Below are 21,310 nucleotides of genomic sequence, written 5' to 3' on the forward strand. Positions count from 1 at the left end.
ATACGCAAAGTTTCTTAGGGATATTCTTTCGAACAAAGAGAAGTTAGCCGAAGTCTCTTCCATTCCTCTGAGGGCTGGTTGCTCTGCAGTCTTGCAGAGAAAGTTACCAGAAAAGATGTCCGATCCTGGGAGTTTCACAATTCCCTGCATCTTGAGTGATAATACGGTCGTCCATGCGCTGGTAGATCTTAGTGCCAGTATTAATCTCATGCCGTATTCCGTGTATCGCAAGTTGGGTCTAGGCAAACCGAGGCCTACCCGTATGAGTATCCAGCTTGCTGATCGTTATGTGAAATACCCCCGAGGGGTGGTCGAGAACATGCTTGTTCGTGTCGACAAGTTCATCTTCCCGGTGGAGTTTGTCATCCTGGACATGAACGATGATGATAGTGTCCCACTCATCTTGGGCCGACCATTCCTTGCCACTGCACATGCATTGATCGATGTCTGCGAGGGTAAATTAATCTTAAGAGTTGGGGATGAGAACGTCACCTTTGACGTTCGACAGTCACTGAAACACCCCAAGTCTGCTGATGACTACTTATACTTCATTGATACCATCATGGAGCATGAAGGGGAGTTTCTCAGTGAAATTTGTGGAGGGTCTGCCTCCGACACCCAGATTCTCGATAGGGAGATTCCGGAGATTGAAATGGTTGCCGTGACAAATCAGTCCTTAGATGACGACACCGAGTCGCATGTCCCTAAATATGGCGTGTCTGCTGAGATCGTGTGAGACGATCCGATGGACCGACCTTCGGTCGAGAGTCCTCCTCCTTCCTTAGAGCTTAAGGATCTACCTTCACACCTTGAGTATGCATTATTAGATGAAGAGAGGAAGCTTCCTGTTATCATTGCATCTGCTTTAACCGAGGTCAAGAAGGATAAGTTGTTGAGGGTGCTACGAGAGCACAAGGAGGTTATTGCATGGAAGATTATCGACATCAAGGGTATCAACCCTTCGTTTTGCGCTCATAAAATCCTCATGGAGGAAAATTTCAAAACTGTTGTCCAGCCGCCAATGCAAGAGGTCGTAAAGAAGGAGATCATTAAACTCCTTGATGCGGGGATCATTTTCCCCATTTCTGATAGTGCTGGGGTGAGTCCAGTCCAAGTGGTTCCAAAAAAGGGTGGCATGACTGTCGTCACCAATGAGAGGAACGAGCGTATTCCCACGAGGACTGTGACGGGATGGCGAGTCTGCATCGACTATCGCCGACTGAATGATGCCACCAGGAAAGACCACTTTCCTCTCCCATTCATTGATCAGATGTTAGAGCGTTTAGCAAGTCAGCAGTACTACTGCTTCCTAGATGGTTTCTCCCGGTACTTCCAGGTTCCGATAGCTCCCGACGACCAGGAGAAAACCACTTTCACCTGTCCTTACGGAATGTTTGCTTTCAAACGTATGCAGTTGGGACTTTGTAACGCTCCGACCACATTCCAGAGGTGAATGGTGGCCATTTTCCATGATATGATCGAGGACTCCATGGAGGTGTTCATGGACGATTTTTCCGTATTTGGGAGTTCCTTCGATCATTGTTTATCAAATCTCGAGAGGATGATGTCCCGCTGCATTGACACCAACCTAGTCCTTAACTGGGAGAAGTGTCATTTCATGGTTCACGAGGGCATTGTTCTAGGTCATCGGATCTCAAGTGCGGGGATAGAGGTTGACCGGGCAAACGTCGAGACCATTTCTAATCTTCCCCTGCCTACTTCAGTGAGGTCAATTCGTAGCTTTCTAGGTCATGCCGGGTTCTACCGCCAGTTCATCAAAGATTTTTTTAAAATCGCGAGACCCATGACCAAATTTTGGAGAAGGATTCTCCATTTGTTTTATCTGAGCTGTGTATCGAGGCGTTCGATCTTCTAAAAGACAAACTCGTTAACGCCCCGATCATGGTTGCTCCTGATTGGTCGTTACCATTCGATTTGATGTGTGACGCGAGCGACTTCACAGTCGGAGCGGTTCTTGGACAACGGAAGGATAAACATTTCCATCCGATCTACTATTTGAGTCGGACCATAAATGGCGCACAGGAAAGCTATACCACCACCGAAAATGAGCTTTTAGCTGTGGTGTTCGCTTTCGACAAATTTAGGTCCTATCTGGTTTTGTCCAAAACGATTGTTTATACGGATCATGCCGCTATTAGATATCTTTTCAGCAAGCAGGATGCTAAGCCTTGTCTTATCCGATGGATCCTGTTGCTTCAAGAGTTCGATATAGAGATCCGTGATAAAAAGGGGGCCGAGAATGTGGCGGCTGATCATCTTTCACGTCTAGAGGGAGTTGATTTAGGAGATTCGGGAGTTAGGATCGACAATCGTTTTCCGACGGAGAGTTTGATGTTTGTTACTTCACAAGAGGAAGGTTTTCCATGGTTTGCTGATTTCGCGAACTATCTCGCTGACGGATACCTCCCAAAGATGCCATACCAGCAAAAGAAGAAATTCTTTGTTGACATCAAATTTTACCTTTGGGACGATCCATATCTTTTCGGCATTGGTGCTGATCAGCTTATTAGAAGGTGTGTAGATGTCAAGGAAGGATGGCAAATTTTGAGCCATTGTCATGTGGGACCGACTGGAGGTCACCACGGTTTGATTTCTACGGCAAAGAAAGTCTTTGATTCTGGTTTTTACTGGCCGTCTATCTTTAAGGATGCTCATCTTTTCGTTAAGAGTTGTGATCGTTGCCAGCGTGTCGGCAACATTTCTTCGCGAAACAAAATGCCCCAGAATGCCATTCAAGTTTGTGAGGTTTTTGATATTTGGGGTATTGATTTCATGGGACCGTTTCCATCTTCACGTGGAAACAAATACATACTCGTGGCCCTCGATTATGTGTCTAAGTGGGTTGACGCCAAAGCTCTACCCACCAATGATGCCCGAGCGGTAGTCCGTTTTCTAAAAAGTCTATTTGCTCGTTTTGGAGTCCCGGAAGCCTTGATCAGTGATCGAGGTACTCACTTTTACAACTTGCAGATGGATAAGGCGTTGAAGCGTTATGGGGTCACCCATCGGCTTGCGACCGCCTACCACCCACAGACTAGTGGGCAGGTAGAAGTGAGTAATCGGGGAATCAAACGTATTCTCAAGAAAACGGTTGGTTCGAATCGTCGGGATTGGTCCGACAAATTAGATGACGCTCTGTGGGCCTTCCGTACAGTCTACAAGACTCCGACTGGTTCCACACCATTTCAGATGATTTATGGGAAGGTCTGTCATCTTCCTGTTGAATTGGAACACCGCGTTTCATGGGCCCTTCAAAGGGTTAATCTTGATTTACCCGCTGCAGAGGGTAATCGTTTCCATCAATCACACGAATTAGAAGAGCTCCGGGATCACGCATACGCACAATCATTTCCGTATAAGGAGCATACGTAGGAATTGCATGACAAGAAATTGAAGGGTAATAAGCAGTTTAAGTGTGGGGATAAGGTTTTACTGTATAACTCACGGTTGAGGTTATTCCCGGGAAAGTTGAAATCACGATGGTCGGGACCGTTCACGGTCACTGAGGTTTTCCCGTATGGCACGATTGAGATACAAGATCGAAGCAGGAAGTTTAAGGTGAACGGCCATAGATTGAAGCACTACACAGGAGAGCCGATAACTGATCAGAAATTCGAGGTGTTCTACCTTGACTCATTCACCGAGGAATAGGCGTGATGGATGCATCACTCGGGAGACAGCCCGAGTTGTAGAGTTTGTATTTTGATTCTCTTTATTATCTGTTTTTATTTGTTTTATTTTTATCTATATTTATAAAAACATAAAAATTAAAAAAAAATCAAAAACACAAAAATATGTTTATTTTTTATGTTTTTGTTTTATGTTTTGTACGCCACTACATGCGAGCGAGTTTGAATTTTTACAGGTATTATTTTGCGCATGGTAGCTCTGATGGCGTTTTGGAACTGGTTCACCCGAGGTTGCGTCCGCGAATGAAATGCTATACGGTCGTTCGTTCGAGTCATACACAGCTGATGAAGAATCTGCATCTAAACCAGGGGAGTAACCCGTTCTCTATTTTAATTTCTGTTCTTTCAAGTTTTAATTTAATGCTTTACGTTTTATTTTTATTTTATTTCTTTTCCTTGTTCTCATTGAGGACGATTTTGTTCTAAGTGTGGGGATGGGAATTTATTTTACTTGGTTGTAGAAAAAAATTTAAAAAAATAAAATGTTTTCACTTGTTTTTCGTTTTCGTACGTTGTTTATGTTAAAAAAAAAATTGTCCCTTGCTTTTAGTTTCTTTTGCATTAAAGTGGGATATGATGATATTTATCGGAAATCGGTTTTTCAAACTACTAATAATATGAGATAAATAAAAGAAAACGCACTTAACTTTGGATGTGTCGGTAGGCTCAGCCTTGAAAATGAAAGGGAAAATTTGATAAAACGGTTAAACGGAAATCTTTTGTGGGTAAAGCGTTTTTGTCCGTGGAAAATAAGCAATGAATGGTCGGGCCAACTCAAGCCTCAAATTTTGGTATGAAAAAGTGAAAGTATCGTGAGTTTTTAAAAATTTGAATACGTTATCATATGATGCTTGGGTAGGTTTAACGATAGAGTATGCCGTGTAGCCTGTGATATAAATCTTAAACTGCTAGTTTAGTGTTTTACACCTTATTGGCGTATGGTTTTATAACCTTAAATCCTGTATTGATGGGATGCTTCGGGTCCGGAGACCATGGGTCTGTATGTAATCTATTCATTTAGGTATTCACAATTCCTAAGTGGGGTTGTGGATATTTAAAATAAAGCCAAAGAGCAAACCCTTATAAGTCTATAAACATGATCGCAAAAAGTACAACAGTACAAATACACTACAGACTTGATCATCCACGCTGTTAGCCATGTGGGGTCCCCTTGCTCGCGTCTCATTACCATTAAGAAACGGACCACAAGGGACACGCTACATGTAAGCCCTACAGTTGAAATTTTGCATACTCACCTATGGTGATGGATTTGGGGTATTGCTTGATAACGGGGGTATGTTATGTTGTGGGGAACACTAGCTATTAATAAATTGAACCTTAATCGTATCTAATGGCTGCTTGGTAGACTTTGATGCTTAAGCTTAGGTGGATAAACAATACCCTTGATCGTCTTAACTATTCATAAATATTGAGAAACAAAGTTTTAAATCTGCTAACTTTGAGGTTTAAGTCAAGTTGGGGTGGTTTGGTCCGGAAAAAGCTGAAAATAAGTGGGTCTTAATTGTGTAAACCACTAAGTAATATTATTGTCGGATCTTATTTGTCCTGGTAAAGATTTAGGCATGGGTTTAGGTGGACAACAATATCGATGATCGCGGTTTTTGCGTTTTTCTGAGCTTTAAAATCTAACCTATATGTTTGATTTGACTTTGATTTTCCGATTCTGATCCAACAGCAGTCAAATCTTTTTCAGGGACGAAAAAGTCTTAAGTGTGGGGATGTTTGATGTGTTGTAAAACACACTTACTTTCCTTATGATTTTATCATGGTTTTTATGCTTAACTATTTATTTTATGAAAGTATTGGGGGTTAAGTGCAATAATTTACAAAGTTTAAATGTTAATTGTAGGTTTATGAAAGATAGTGAAAAAAGAGTTAAGTTGGAAGATTCTAGGGGCCTTTTTGGTCAAGTTTCAAAACTACAACTCAAGGCCCGACCCAAGCCCACAAGTTAGAAGCCATACATGATATTATATTAAGTTAATTAACTTAATTTTCTGCCATAGAACAATCCAAAATCCCGAAATTCAGCAGCCCCAACCCCCTAGGCAGATTGCTATTGGCAGCAGCAAGGAGAAGGAAGAAAAAGCATGTGGCGGCTAGGGTTTGGTGGCTGTTACTGCTGAAAGAGAAGAAGAACACCAAGGAGGGTTTTATACAGCAGCTAAAGGTCTTATAAATCCATAAACTCAGCTCGTAAACCTTAAGTAATCATCTTTAAACTTTGTTTCTTGATCAAGAACCCTAACTTGTTTAGTTTGATCTTTTTGTTGGATTGTTTTGAATGTTACTTAGAGATTGATTTGTGTTTGATTGTTCTTTATCATGGAATGAGTTTTCTTATGTTTATGATGAGTTATATGATGTTTAATTCGAATGTATGCTGCTGTCCAAACATAATGAGTAGCTAATCTTGTTTGTTCTACCTAGGTTTGATGAATATTGTTGGGTTTTAACTAGTAATATGGATTGTTAATGATCATGGCTTAAGTTGTTAATGTAAAGTTTGATTTAACAGTAAATTAGATTGTGTTTAGTGGCTGTGTTTTGTTTGATTATACCTAATAACCTCGTGCTTTAATTAATTGAATCGGTTTTGATTAGTTGTTGCATGTTTAAGGCTCTTTACTTTGTGTTTAGGGTTTATTTGCGGGAAGTACAACCTTAGGGATAAGTGGGTAAATTAATTAGATAAAATCAGTTGTGAAACACCTTCTTAGAGACCGAGAGGTGATAAGAAGTAAATTCGTCTCATTACTTTTACTTGTTAGAATTAAGATCGCGCGAGAGCGGGTTTTGTTCTTGTCGGGTTTGGGTGTTTGAGCGATTAGTTGGTCTAGTTTAAGTTAAGTTGAATTGTTCCTCTAATTTTGGTTGCGTAGTATTCGTTTCCATTAGGCTAGTGTGTCGGTGAGACCGAGAGGTGAGTCGGCATTAGAATACGTTAATAATTTGTTTTCCCGGTTTGTTCTTAAAATCTACTAAGATAAGTTATAGTTTGTTAGCGAGACCGAGAGGTGATCTGGGGAAAGCCAGATAAGCTTTGAGAAGAGATATGAGGCATCATAGCACAGTGTTGACCATTAATGCATTATGCTACTAAATGAACCTTAATCATATCACCAAAGAGATGAAATTATGCTAAGTTTGACCTGCTGTTAACCTATCTAAGTTGTCATAATAATGCTGAGAATGAAGTATTGAGAAAGCTACTTAGTCAATATGATCCTATTCTTGAGATCTTTTCAGAAAATGGAAGAAACTGTTTTGAAGAGCAATACGACTGAAATTTGATCTCTAAATGCACCATTTGCTCTTAAACTATGATCATTAATGAAAAATATACTTTGACAAAGTGGTTTAAGTCAAAAAGTTGAATATGTTAGTTCGGGTAAGGTTTTATGTTTTATAACATTTCCGGGCACAAAACAGTTGAATATGTTTGAATATGTATTTTCGGGTAAGGCTTGATTGCTTTATGACCTTTCCGGGCATAATTAGATATTATTATTTAAGTTTTTCATTTTCGGGTATGGTTTGATATGTTGAAATCCCTCGTGTAGGGGCATACCTGATGATTGGTTATGTGTATCCTAGTAAGCTTAATGCTAACATAGGTCATTCGGGCAAGCTATTTGAAATTTTAGAATATAGCACACTAAATGTTTATGTGTTTTTAATATCATTCCTAGCATGCTCTGTGATATTTATGTTTATGATTTCTTTGAAATTACAAGGGTTTTCGGGAAAACCTTGCTTTCCGGGCACACTTTATATTCCGGGTACACTTTTCTTCCCTCAATATACTTGGTAATTTCAAAACTTGACTTTCCGGGTACACTGTCTGATAGAAGTTCTTTTCCAGGCACACTTTGTACTCTAGGAAGGTTATTCGGGTATACTTTGCATAAGAAGGTTGTTCGGGCACGATAAAACATTGTGAAGGTTGCTCGGGCAAACTATGCTTCCAAGTATTGACTGAATATGTCTATTAGTATGTCTGATTGAATATGTTTTCTTTTTATTAGGGTTTATGCTAGATTGAGTCATTTAATTTGAATTTAAGAAATTTATATGGGTGTCTTAATTGATTCCTAGAAAGGATGTTTATTTGATGCTAAATACTTGATTATTTGCCTTGTGATTAATTTCTCAAGAAATCTGGTATTTCAGGTAAGCTTTATTCAACAGTATCTTGACTTTAAATTACTTGGCTAGACCAAGCAAGGTTTAATGTTTTTATTACAATCGGGTAAGCTTTGTGTAAGTAAAAGTATACCGAGTAGACTCTGGATATATTAAACTTTCTGAGTAAGGTTTTCTTAACTTAAAAGATAAATATTGTTTTTAATATATCAAGTGGATAATGTTACTGTTTGACAGCTAATAATTCACAAAATGACAAAAAGCATTTAAAACCACTTTCAAAAGGTATATAAGAGGGAGTTAGGCAAATTTTTCAACATTACTTTTCCCTCTCTCTCCTTCAACTGCAACTGCTTACTCGCAAAGAAACCTAAACTGACTTATCGCATTCATCTTTAATCCAAACCCTAACTTGAATTAGCCCTCTAATTCCTACTCGGTAAGCAATAATAATGTGTTTTTTTTATCACGATTAGACTATAATGGGCTTTGATTATGTATTTGATTACTAATACTCTGTTTATGTGTTTAGGTTATAAACTTGTCAAAGAACAGGTTCTTGATGATTTTCTCTCTCTTTCTTCTTCAATTTTATAACTTGAAATTATCTATAGTTGTGAACTTTATGACTAATTTCACTTTGAATATGTTTATTTATGTGATTCAGATATGGCAGAAGATCAACCCAAATATGCCTTAGAACCAAAACATAACATGTTGATGTGTTGTAAAACACACTTACTTTCCTTATGATTTTATCATGGTTTTTATGCTTAATTGTTTATTTTATGAAAGTATTGGGGGTTAAGTGCAATAATTTACAAAGTTTAAATGTTAATTGTAGGTTTATGAAAGATGGTGAAAAAAGAGTTAAGTTGGAAGATTCTAGGGGCCTTTTTGGTCAAGTTTCAAAACTACAACTCATGGCCCGACCCAAGCCCACAAGTTAGAAGCCTTACATGATATTATATTAAGTTAATTAACTTAATTTTTTCCATAGAACAGCCCTAAATCCCGAAATTCTGCAGCCCCAACCCCTAGGCAGATTGCGATCGGCAGCAGCAAGGAGAAGGAAGAAAAAGCTTGTGGCGGCTAGGGTTTGGTGGCTGTGACGGCTGGAAGAGAAGAAGAACACCAAGGAGGGTTTTATACAGCAACTAAAGGTCTTATAAATCCATAAACTCATCTCATAAACCTTAAGTAATCATCTTTAAACTTTGTTTCTTGTTCAAGAACCCTAACTTGTTTAGTTTGATCTTTTTGTTGGATTGTTTTGAAGGTTACTTAGAGATTGATTTGTGTTTGATTGTTCTTGATCATTGAATGAGTTTTCTTATGTTTATGATGAGTTATATGATGTTTAATTCGAATGTATGCTGCTGTCCAAACTTAATGAGTAAGTAATCTTGTTTGTTCTACCTAGGTTTGATGAATATTGTTAGGTTTTGACTAGTAATATGGATTGTTAATGATCATGGCTTAAGTTGTTAATGTAAAGTTTGATTTAACAGTAAATTAGATTGTGTTTAGTGGCTGTGTTTTGTTTGATTATACCTAATAACCTCGTGCTTTAATTAATTGAATCGGTTTTGATTAGTTGTTGCATGTTTAAGGCTCTTTACTTTGTGTTTAGGGTTTATTTGCGGGAAGTACAACCTTAGGGATAAGTGGGTAAATTAATTAGATAAAATCAGTTGTGAAACACCTTCTTAGAGACCGAGAGGTGATAAGAAGTAAATTCGTCTCATTACTTTTACTTGTTCGAATTAAGATCACCCGAGAGCGGGTTTTGTTCTTGTCGGGTTTGGGTGTTTGAGCGATTAGTTGGTCTAGTTTAAGTTAAGTTGAATTGTTCCTCTAATTTTGGTTGCGTAGTATTCGTTTCCATTAGGCTAGTGTGTCGGTGAGACCGAGAGGTGAGTCGGCATTAGAACACGTTAATAATTTGTTTTCCCGGTTTGTTCTTAAAATCAACTAAGATAAGTTAGAGTTTGTTAGTGAGACCGAGAGGTGATCTGACCTTCTTGAGCGAACTTTAGTTGTGTCATCCTTTAGAACCGGTGTCGTGAGAGTTTTCAATCCATTGTCTTGTCATCTCCTTCAATATGATTCTTACCTAGGTAGACATTTTTATCACTGCAGTCAAAGTTTCCGAAGTTTTGTCAAAAGTTTTCATTTAGTTAAGTTAAGTAGTTAAATAAAAAAAAAATCAATCAATTAAATATTTTGGTGAGTCTTGGTTAGAGTTTAGTTATTATAAACGTTTTCACGTGTCTTCGAGTTCGATATCCAGACTTTCCTCATCTTTGCTATACGCGACCGGTACACTTTCCGTTTGTGTGAACTAGGATATATTGTTTGGTTTTTAAAGCTTAGTTGCGACTTGTGTTTAATTTATATATATATTTATATATCTTCGCACATCACATGTGTGCACTGTTACAAGTCACACCTGACAAAGAGTCGATGGTAAGGATGATGACATGGATGGCTCTATCTAATGTCAGTTTTGCGTTTACTGAATGTCCTGTCATCTACAGAAATCATTCATTGGATTTCTGGAGATCTGTAGAACTCGTTGAGGACATCAATGGAAAGATAATTGAAGCAACTGTTGCAAGACAAGAAATACACATAACTGAGAGGATGATAAGAAGATGCTTACGGTTAAATGGTGATGATCATAATTCAATAAACTTTAGCACACCTCACTTGATGAGGATATTTGAGCAAACGATGGGTTATAAAGGAACTATATATGATGGACAGTTTCAAAAGGGGATGTTCCCTATGTTGTATAGGTTTCTTATCCATCATGTAATACATGGATTTGCCCCAAGGAAAGGATCATGGACCTTGATGAGTCATGATTTGGCAAATGCCACTGTTGGAATTATGTATGATCTACCCTTCAATTTTTCAAAGATGATATTTGAAGGATTAGTAGGAAACTTGAAGAAGGCCGAGAAGAACAGATTCTTACAATATCCAAGGTTCCTACAGATAATCTTCAATAGTGAATTACAATATCCAAGGAAAGGATCATGGACCTTGATGAGTCATGATTTGGCAAATGCCACTGTTGGAATTATGTATGATCTACCCTTCAATTTTTCAAAGATGATATTTGAAGGATTAGTAGGAAACTTGAAGAAGGCCGAGAAGAACAGATTCTTACAATATCCAAGGTTCCTACAGATAATCTTCAATAGTGAATTACAAGATCTACTTACTGTTGGCAATACACACCTACTGCAAAATCCTGACACATGCAGAAGAATCCGAAATCCGGGTGTTTCTAATATGTATAACTCAAATGTACCATTTGAGATCTTACCATGGTTGTTGGACCATGACTTGAATGTTATGCCGGTGCCTGAGCTGAGCTTAGAGGAGGAAGGAGGGGAAGATGATGCTGAGGGTGATGATGATGGTTCTGATGATGATATTGATGGAGATGAAGGAGGGGCTGGAGGAGCCATGATTGTTGGTGCATATGATCAGGGGGAGCAACCAGAGCACAAACATCAACACATGTATCCCCAACACCACAAACCCCACCAACATATAGCCCAACTCACTCAGATCCATTCATTCCAAGCCCACCTCATACACAATCACCACCACTATCCATATTTCAAACCCACACAACAAACCCAGAAAAGTCTGATTATGAACAATTCTCTGCATCACAACCTACAACACCACCCACTGACACTGACTTGTTGACGTTGTTACAAGAAAATGCTGAATTGAAGAGAAGATTGAGGAGGTGACATAGGAGAATGTGATGTTGATAGAGAAGTTAGTACAAGAAAATTTAAAAATTCAAGCCCTGGAGCAGGAGGGACCTCAGCTGCCCCAAAACAGGGGGAGAATGAAAGTATGCCAACTGTCTCTGATGTAAATGTTGAAAATGAAACTGTAATAGTTGTAGAGACTGCAGATAGTTTGAAATTGATTATGAATGCTTATGATGGAGAGGAGAGTAGTGAGGAGAGGAAAGCTGAGGATGATGAGTATGAAGGTGATAGATAAGATGTTGGACAACAGGACTATGATTATAATGATGATATAGTAAATGTGGAGAGGGATGAAGAGAATGTTGAGATATAGGAGAGGATTGAAAAGAAAAATGTTGAGGAGAATGTAGCTGCTACTGATATAGCTACTGATGTTTTAACTGACATTCAAACTGAAGTTGAGACTGAAGTGATGAATGAAGGGAATATTGCTACTGAGGATCCTATCACTCAAACTGATCAACCAGAAAGCTCCAAGAATGTAGTGTATGACCCTGAGTTAGAAGCACTTGAAAAAGAAATAGATAACTATGTATAGTCTAAAGATGAAGAGGATGTGAGGAGGAGAATTGAGAAAGGTAAAACAAAAATCAGTGTAGAAGAGCCTATTAAGGCATATCCAGAAAAAGATGTATTGTTCAAAGATGATGCTATTGCTAATGGTGATGCCTTAAGAGAACAAGAGAACATTTTAAGAGAAACAAGGGATAGGGAAATACTGACCCAATCCCTGACTCCGGAAGAAATGACAGAATAAGAAGTCTTGATCAAACAAGCCAAACTTGCAAAAGAAATTATTGATGATGTGGCTGATCAAGAAATAATGGAAGCCTTGATTAAGTTAAAAGAGCAAGAGGAAGCTGACAAGTCCTTAGCTATGGTGGTTAGCATGTTTCAGACTCAAAGTCAACCAGAAACAAAATCAAATGAAACTGCTGAACCAATCAATCTGAATACTGACATGATGGTTGAAGAAGAAATTGGTGAGTCTTTGGCTTCTATGGCTGCCAAGAAATGGGCTGACCAAGTGAAAGAAGATTTGAAGAAGAACCCAACTGATAGCTGGTCTAAAAGGGTAAATATATCTCAACCTCATGAAACACTTCAACAGAAAAGAGAAAGACTTTCAAAACTACATGAAGATTTTGCTGAGAAAGTCAATAGGTTTACCAAGACCTACATGAGAAGAAAGAGGGCATCTGAGCAGACTGAGCATGAAAGATCTGCTAAGAGAGGAAAGTGGGATGACAAGAATAAATACTTTGTTGAAACTCCAGATGATGATGCTAGTCCTATCAGGGCAGTCCCACTACAATCCTTGCAACCAGGAGAAAGGGTTCAAGGTCTTCCTGATGTACCTATTAGAACTGAACAATATCCAGATCATCCACCCTCTGATGAACCAAAGATAGATGCAGTTAATGTATCAACCGAAAAGGATGATGAAACTGATGATTCTGATGAAAACAATGATGATCAAAGGTAAGTAGATGAAGCTGTCAATGTTGAATCTCCACAAGTTGAAATGACTGATGAGCAGAGAGCCAATATTGAGTTAAGTATGAGAGAAGCAAAAAGAAGTCATCCATTGGTTGTAAAGTTGAGGAGGTATGGCATAAGTTTTGAAACTTTGGCTGATCTTGATGATGATCAGTTGCAAAAGAGACCTGATAAGGAGAGAGATGGCATCAAGAAAAAGATTGAAGAAATGAACAGGGATAGTCAAAAGTTCAGAGAATATCTTAGAAGGCATAATTATTTAGAGAATGATCTGTCTCACTTCAACTTTGACCAACTTCAAGATCTGTATAACAGTGAAAGAGAAAAGGTGATTGAAAGTGTGTAAAGGAAAATAAGAAACTTGAGAATATGGAAACCTTGAAGAGAAAGTATGGAGGCATGTGTGGATACCTACTGGAGAAAGGTTTGAAGCCTGAAATTGTTGAGAACCTATCTAGAGAATCAGTGTTGGACCAGTACAATAAACTGAAAAGAGAAGAAAAACTGAAGAGGGTCCAAACTGAAAGCTCTACCAAACAGTCTGAACCAACTGATGAACCTCAAACAAAGAAGAGAAGAATTCAAACTATGAGGGAGAAATTAAAGGAAAAAGTCAGATTAGTTGAAACTCCTACCGCACAAGAAGTGAAGCCTGATCCTAAAGATGAACCCATTGTTCCTTGGGAGAATGAAGAGATGATCAATATTCTAAGGAACATAATGATCAATCAAAGGGGAATGAGTGAAGCAGATTTTAATGTCTTGGAAAAGGAGAATTTAAGAAACCTTTTCTATATTCAAAAGGCAGAGTGGGAGAAAGCTCTAAGGGAAGGAGAAAATCCTAGAAGCTTTGTGGATGGAAAATTTGTACCTGTTAGATTGTTAGACAAACCTGGTATGGCAAAAATGTTGCTTGATCTTAAAGAACTAGCAGGACAAGACATTGTTGATCTTGCCAACCTTCCACCAGAAATGGTAGAGGCAATCTACATTAAAGTTTTCAACTTAAGGCCTGGAAAACCAATGAAGTCTATTCCTTTTAGGCCTCCAATCTCCAGAAGACATCCACAAGGTGGAAGAGGTGAATCAAGTAGTTCTGCACAAAAAAGAACAACAAGACCACAATCTGATGTGGATCTTCCAAGAGAAATCTACTTTGATTCTGTTACTGAGTCCTTGAAGGTGATCATGGAAAGTAGACCGCTGAGGGAAATTGTTGTAAGAAGTGACTTTCGTGAATATATTGAAGAACAACTGGAAAGGATGGCCAATCTTAATTTGTATGACTACAGAAATAGAAACAAGATGGCTGGAAGGCAGATGAATGATCTTTCAAAGTTTTTGAGAGACGAAGCTGACAAAGGATTCAAGTTCTTAAAGGAAAAGAGAAGTTGGAGAATGATTCAACTTCACAAGTCAAAAAGGACAGATAAATTGAAAAGAATGCACACTGCTGAAAGAGACTATATAATGAATATCAAAGGAATGAATCCATTGTCAAATATGAACACATGCATAAGCCTAGAAGAAGAATGATACGCCCCAACTACACAGTACAAAGAAATGGCATTATAACTGAAGTGGAGTACAAAGAAAATAATGACCATTACTTACTGAGAAACTTTGATTGAAAAGTACTGGGGATTATCAAGAAAGATGAAGACTTGACCTATTTGCATGTTGAGGATCTAATGGATATAAGGGATTTGGTTATACCAGAAAGTCATACTCACTACCGAATCCTTAATATCTTTAAAATGAAAGCTTCATCAGAAATAGTCAATCGAAGACAAGTCGTTCATAATGCAAGGAAGAGACAAGATCAATAGAATAGGCTTTGTGATGTAATGTCTTTGGACAGCTTTTGATTATGAAATTTGTTTATGTTTTGTTGAATATGTAATTTAATTTTGATTTGATGTGTATTTTGACTAAGTGTAAGTAATCTTAGAAATTGTTTTGGGTCAGCTGAGGTGTTCCAATCTAGGGGGAGATTGTTGAGTCAAAGATTTGACCAAAATGAAGTATATGGAAGCTGGAATCTTCTCAACCTCCTCAGAATTCGCTAAGTATGGATCCGGGCACACCTTAGACCTTCGAGCAAGCTTTTACTTAGCCGGGTACGATATTTTGTCTATCGTGCAAGGTTATCTTCAAGAAGTCTTCTTTAGTGGATATCCGAGAAGGGTTTGCAAATTAGTGTATTACCGGGCAAGATTCACTAATTTATGTAAATCCGGGCAAGGTTCACTTTATCAAGCAAGTCCGTTCTTCATAGCCAAGTAAAGTTCAATTCCGTGTAAGCTTTTGACTAACCAAGTCCATGAAGCCAAGTGATTGGAAGACCGGGCAAGGTATTCATTAATAATAGTGGTCCGAACAAGCTTGATGATTGAAATGAATATCTTTAAGTAATATCGGGCAAGGTTCAACTCAAGCAAGGAACATTACTCCCGAGTACACTTTGCTAATAAGTTATTTTATAGCAAGGAGTTGAATGGACCATTGAAGAACAAGGTTGCTCGTAAGGGTTTGTCGGGCAAAGTCTGGCAAAGTCAAGAAGACTGAAGTCTACCCGATGAGTATTTTACTTGGTAAAATACTCTTCAAGTAAAGTCTACCCGGAAACTGATCCCGGGCACACTTCTATGTTACAAAGTTGAAGGATGGCAGAGTACATAGCCTACTCGGAGAATGAGTATTGATGCAAAGCCTACCTGGAAGACTTGTTTTACACTTAAAATATTTCTGGTTATGTAATTTGAATATGTATTTACGTTTGGGGTTTCAAGAAGGAATGACAGCTGTCCTAGGGTGGCAGGCCTATAAATAGAATGTTTTAGGGCACGCCGCCTAAGGCAGAAAGACACATTTTTGTGTGGCGGCTGTCTTAGGATTCGTACGGATAAACCTTCCTTCAAAAAACCCTAAATAGATTATCTTTTGTATGATTGATATTATATAAATGGAAATCTTTTGAGTGAATCTTGTTCGTGTTGGTTACCTTTGAATACTAATTAAGCAACCGTATGTTTGTTATTGATTCCGCCTTTAACCAACGGTCATCTTTCTAAATATAGTAACCCGTCATTAATTCCCTTGTCGACACATCTATCTGTATGAGTTATGACATGATTAAGTAAGATCCAGCTGAAATCGGGGACCCATACATTCTGACTAAGGTGGCTCACCATGCCACTGACAAAGCCATGTATGATGTAATTCTTGAAATGTTTGAAGGAATTTCTGGATTAAAGAAAATTAAGAAGGAGAGGCTTAAGCAGCAGCTTGGCAGGTTCAAATACAAGGATGGTGAGAGGCTGAAGTCAGTTTCGGAGAGATACCTTGGCATAGTCAGTGAGATAAGGACAACTGACTATGTGGTCACTGATTTGGACTTGACCACAAAGTTACTGTCATCTTTGTCAAAAGAATGGTACACATCAAGCAAGTTCATCAGACATAAACCAAATTTTGAAGAATTGAAGCTTGATGATGTGGTTTGCTTTATCCAAGATGCTGAAATTGAAATGATTGAGAATGAAATGATACAAGAAGACAAACCTTGTTTCCAAGTGTCAAATACACTCATTGCTCCTATGGGAAACATGTCTGTGAAATACCAAAAACAAATCCCAATTATTGAGGAATCAAATGAACATGGTGTTGATTCACCAAAAGGTTTTGTTGGTGGTAGCTCAAGTAGTCAAGGAAGGTTTAATATCCATCTCATTGATGATAATGATTCTCCCTCTATGGCTAATGGACATTCACCTTATGTTGGTGGAAATGGTGGTCAAGTAAGTGAATGTCAAGCCTTGTTTTCTATGTTCACAGATTCCTATAATGCCTTTGTAGGCAAGAAAATGATCCACACCAGAGTCATTCAAGATGATTTAGAACATTGATGCTGATGATCTTGAAGACATGGACTTGAAGTGGCAGGCTACATTGTTGGCTCTTAGAAGTATGAGGCTATTAAATAGGACTGGGAGCTCTCTTGTGTGAGGCCCAAATGAAAGAATTGGCTTTGACAAGTCTAAAGCAATAGGCTATAACTGTCAACAACCAGGACACTTTGTAGGAGAATGCAATCAACCAAGAAACTTCCAAGGCAACCAATATCAGAATCAACAGCCAAGAAACCAATACCAAAATCAGCAAGGCCAACCAAGATACCACAACAACAACATCCAGAATAATCCCATCTTTAACAACAACTACCAGCAGCCACAACAGAACAATCACCAAGTAATACCTCAGAATCAGAACTACCAGAGAAACAACAACCAAAATCCTCCAAATGCTCCCAAGAACACCGATAGAAACAATCACAACCATCCTAGAAACCAAGGAAAAGTGGCACTTGCTGCTCAACAAGAAGGTGGTTTTGATTGGAGTGATGATGCTAATGACATAAACAAGGCCAATGTTGCATTTATGGCTAAAGTTGAAAATGAAACTGGATCATTTTCTTCACAAGTACACTCACACTCAATATTTTAATTACATGAAACCATTAAATCCTTGAATGTGAAAATAGGAAAGCTTGATAGTGAATGCTTCAGAAAACAAAGTATGTTGAATGTGTATGAAGCAAGTGAGGTTACTTATGAAGAGAGAATTAAAATCCTTGAACAAGATTGTATGGATAGTTACAAAATTCAGTCAAGGTATGTGATAGAAATTGAAGGCTTAAAGAAGATGGTGGTAGAAGATAAGGTGAAGTACATGACACTCCAAGTTGAAATTGAATTTCTAAAAAATCTTGTATCAATTGGAAACATTTATGAAAATTTGAGCAAAGTAAAAGAAGAAGATAAATACAAAGTTGCCCCCCACCCTTCAATAATAACTACTCTTTGAAAGTTGATAAAGAGAATACGGAAGCATATCTCAAACAATTCAGATTTGTTTTTCAAGACAAAGAGGAATTCATTGACAATTACAAGATGAGAGAAGTGAGTGAAGACGGAGAGTTTGTTGTTAAGGAATAAGTGAAAGAGGAAAATTCAGTAGGAATTCAAGTGTCAGAAGATGATTTTGATGAAGAATTTCTGAATGTAGATGATCTGAGTGATCCTAGTGATGAATATTCTAGTGATGATGACACCAAGAGAAAAATAAATGGGAAACCAAGTTCCATTGACACACTACCTTTATTACCACCTCTCACACCAATGGTGAAGAAACACAATGAACAAATAAGAATGACACATGTGTCATTTGACAGATGTGAGGGTTCAAAGAAGTCAAATGTAACCTACAATATAGTGAAACCACCACGTAGAACTGTTCTAAGGAAGATAAGTGCAAACAACAAGACAAAGGCCAATGGAACTGTGATAAGTGACAACTTAATTCCTATATACCCAATCTTTTCATGTCAAGAGTTATTTGACATAGGTTAAGTTGAAACTATGGAAGAGTAGGACATAACGCAGCCAAGGCACAAAGGAAGTCTGGATGATTTGCCAATGAGATTGGAAAAGATCAAATTTGTTAAAGCTAAAGTGGAGAGGCAAGACATTAAAATTGAAGAATTTGTACCTTTCTCCATTGATTTTGATGTGTTCAAAACTTAGAAAACACTTGAATTGAACCACCTAGTCCAAGTGAGAGGTTTTGATGAAGAAGGATATGAAGGTGATGTTTCTGATGGAGGTGAGCAAGACTATGATGCTCATGACATAGTTTCAGATAAGAAAGTTATGAATGAGGAGAGGGAAAAGGAGGAAGAGAATGAGGCTGATGTTGTGATGAATGATCAAACAACTGATAAAGTATTGACTACACAGGCCATACAAATTGATGCTATTGGTACTGATGTTTTAGCTGATGTAATCATGGAGGAAGGAGCTGAAACTGAGGAATTGTGTTTATCTAAAGAGATTGAGAACACTGAATGTCACACCCTCAAAATCCACTAACGGAATTTTACCGTTAGAGAGTGTGAACTGATAGGATCGTAGTCATTTGTTATATCAAACATCATTACTAAAGTTTTAAAAACAAACAAAACTTACAAGTCTGTAATAAATGCGGAAGCGTAAACAGTAATGTATATTTTTTCATCAACACAGGACGACTTAAAGCAACAGTTGGTATGATAAAGTTTGAAAGCAATCTAAAACATAAAAGAATTGTGCATGCATGTCCTAAACCACGCGTATAAATAAAGCGTCAACACAAGGTTGGTGAGTTCACAAGTATAAATAAAGTAATTGTTTCGTCTTAGCGTTACCGGATTGAGTTATTGAAATATATATCAATAGGTAGCTAACTTATCAAGCATGTATTATTAAGTGTTCGACACCGAAGCTGACTGATTATATATTTTCCTACCACCATGTCAACCACGATCATGGTAATGTGTTAGCCAAGATTACACCCACTCGACCTACAGTCGAGTTTAGAGGCGGATGGGGTTTGTTAAACCCAGTAATACTACTCAACACTGAGCCGCTATTATTCAATATTAACTGATTCGATTGTTTCCAAAAGACTTAGTTGGTTTGTTGTCACTTATTCTTACAAGTGATATATATATAATAAACAAAATCTATAGCATTGGGATTATGTTATCTCCCCCTAATAAAATGTTAAAAGGCAAAAGGGGTCGTGAAACTCACTTTTTGCGAAGTTACTGAAGTCCGAGAAAAAGCATGCGTAAAAGAAATCCTCACTAGTGATCTAAGACAAAAATGAGATTTCTAAGTGTTTTAAACCATGAGTGAGTCTCTAGACTCGACACATAAAAGTTATGCATGAGGTGTGTTCATGTTACCTTTGTGAAACAAGTGCGACTTAGCAACACGTTGGTGATAAGTTACAGGCGTGATCAAGTATGGCATTTAACGTCACTATGATATATTTTCAATATATCATCAATTACAAGGGCATATATGTCAAACACAACTCAAACATTGATCAAACCATAAACTTTTTCACATTCCAACAAGGATTCAACAGCTAAGTTTCCGAGGCAGAATTCAGCACCCCAAGAAGACTCTTTTCACTATTCATAACATGAAGATAAATCTCCAACACTTTATCACCAAAGCACACGTGAGTTACGTTTCGGGAAATATGTTTATTATATTTTTAGCACTGAATGTCACACCCTCAGTAAGTACACAGCAGTCGTTATCAGGCACAACAAAAAGTTCTTGACTAGTCCCATTACATGGTTAATCTAATTAATACAAGGCCAATTGAGTTAGATTCCAAATTCAAATTATTAACTCCAGAGGTGGAATCAATCCAACTGGTTTTGTCATTTGTGAGATGCTATTAACTAATCAGTATATAAAAAGGCTTCCCGAATCAGAACTGCATAACTAATTTATAAATTTATAAAACTGACTTCCACGTGTCCAAAAATTACAAAATTGGATTCCCTTGAAATAGACTTGACATACTACATCAGGGAGTTATTAACGACTTTAAATCGTGTCATTAACATCAACTTACAGTCAAATATAGATGGATTTTCAGTCCAATCAGCATGTTGTTTTCATCTAAATTCAATACTAAACTTGTTTTCATACCACAATCCATGTATAAACCCCACTAGACACATAATAAATCAAACATGCTCTTCAATTTCACTTTTTATGCACATCTAGGGTTTACATAAAATTTCAATTTCTAACAAACATGCAATTAACAATCAATTACAACATTACCTGTAATCAATTCACTTGTATTTATCAACAAGTATACAAATAAACCCTAACTCATCAACATTCATCAATTTTGAGATTTAGGGTTTTGATTAACATGATTAAATGATGCAATTGAATCAATAGAAAGGCTAGAGAGGATGTTAATTACCTAATTAGCACCTTCGATCCTCCAATAAAAAACTTGTATGTATGTGTGTGTGTGCGGCCGTGAATGGAGAAGGGAGGGGGTAGACAGCCGTGAAAATGGGTGGGGTGGGATTAGGGTTGGGAAAATAAGTTGTTTGAATATTATCATGTTCCAATTTACACCCTAATATTCTAGTTAACTTATTTCTAGAGCAATTTCATTTATTTAATCCACGATATAATGCTAACTAGTCCCTCTAACACTAATTCATAAAGTACTAATCACCAGTCGGAGTTGTACGCAATCACCAAAATA

Source organism: Bidens hawaiensis, unplaced genomic scaffold (genome assembly GCF_021521415.1).
Source record: "Bidens hawaiensis isolate Kalapana, Puna unplaced genomic scaffold, B.hawaiensis_p1.1 tig00001035_1, whole genome shotgun sequence".
NCBI lineage: Eukaryota > Viridiplantae > Streptophyta > Magnoliopsida > Asterales > Asteraceae > Bidens > Bidens hawaiensis.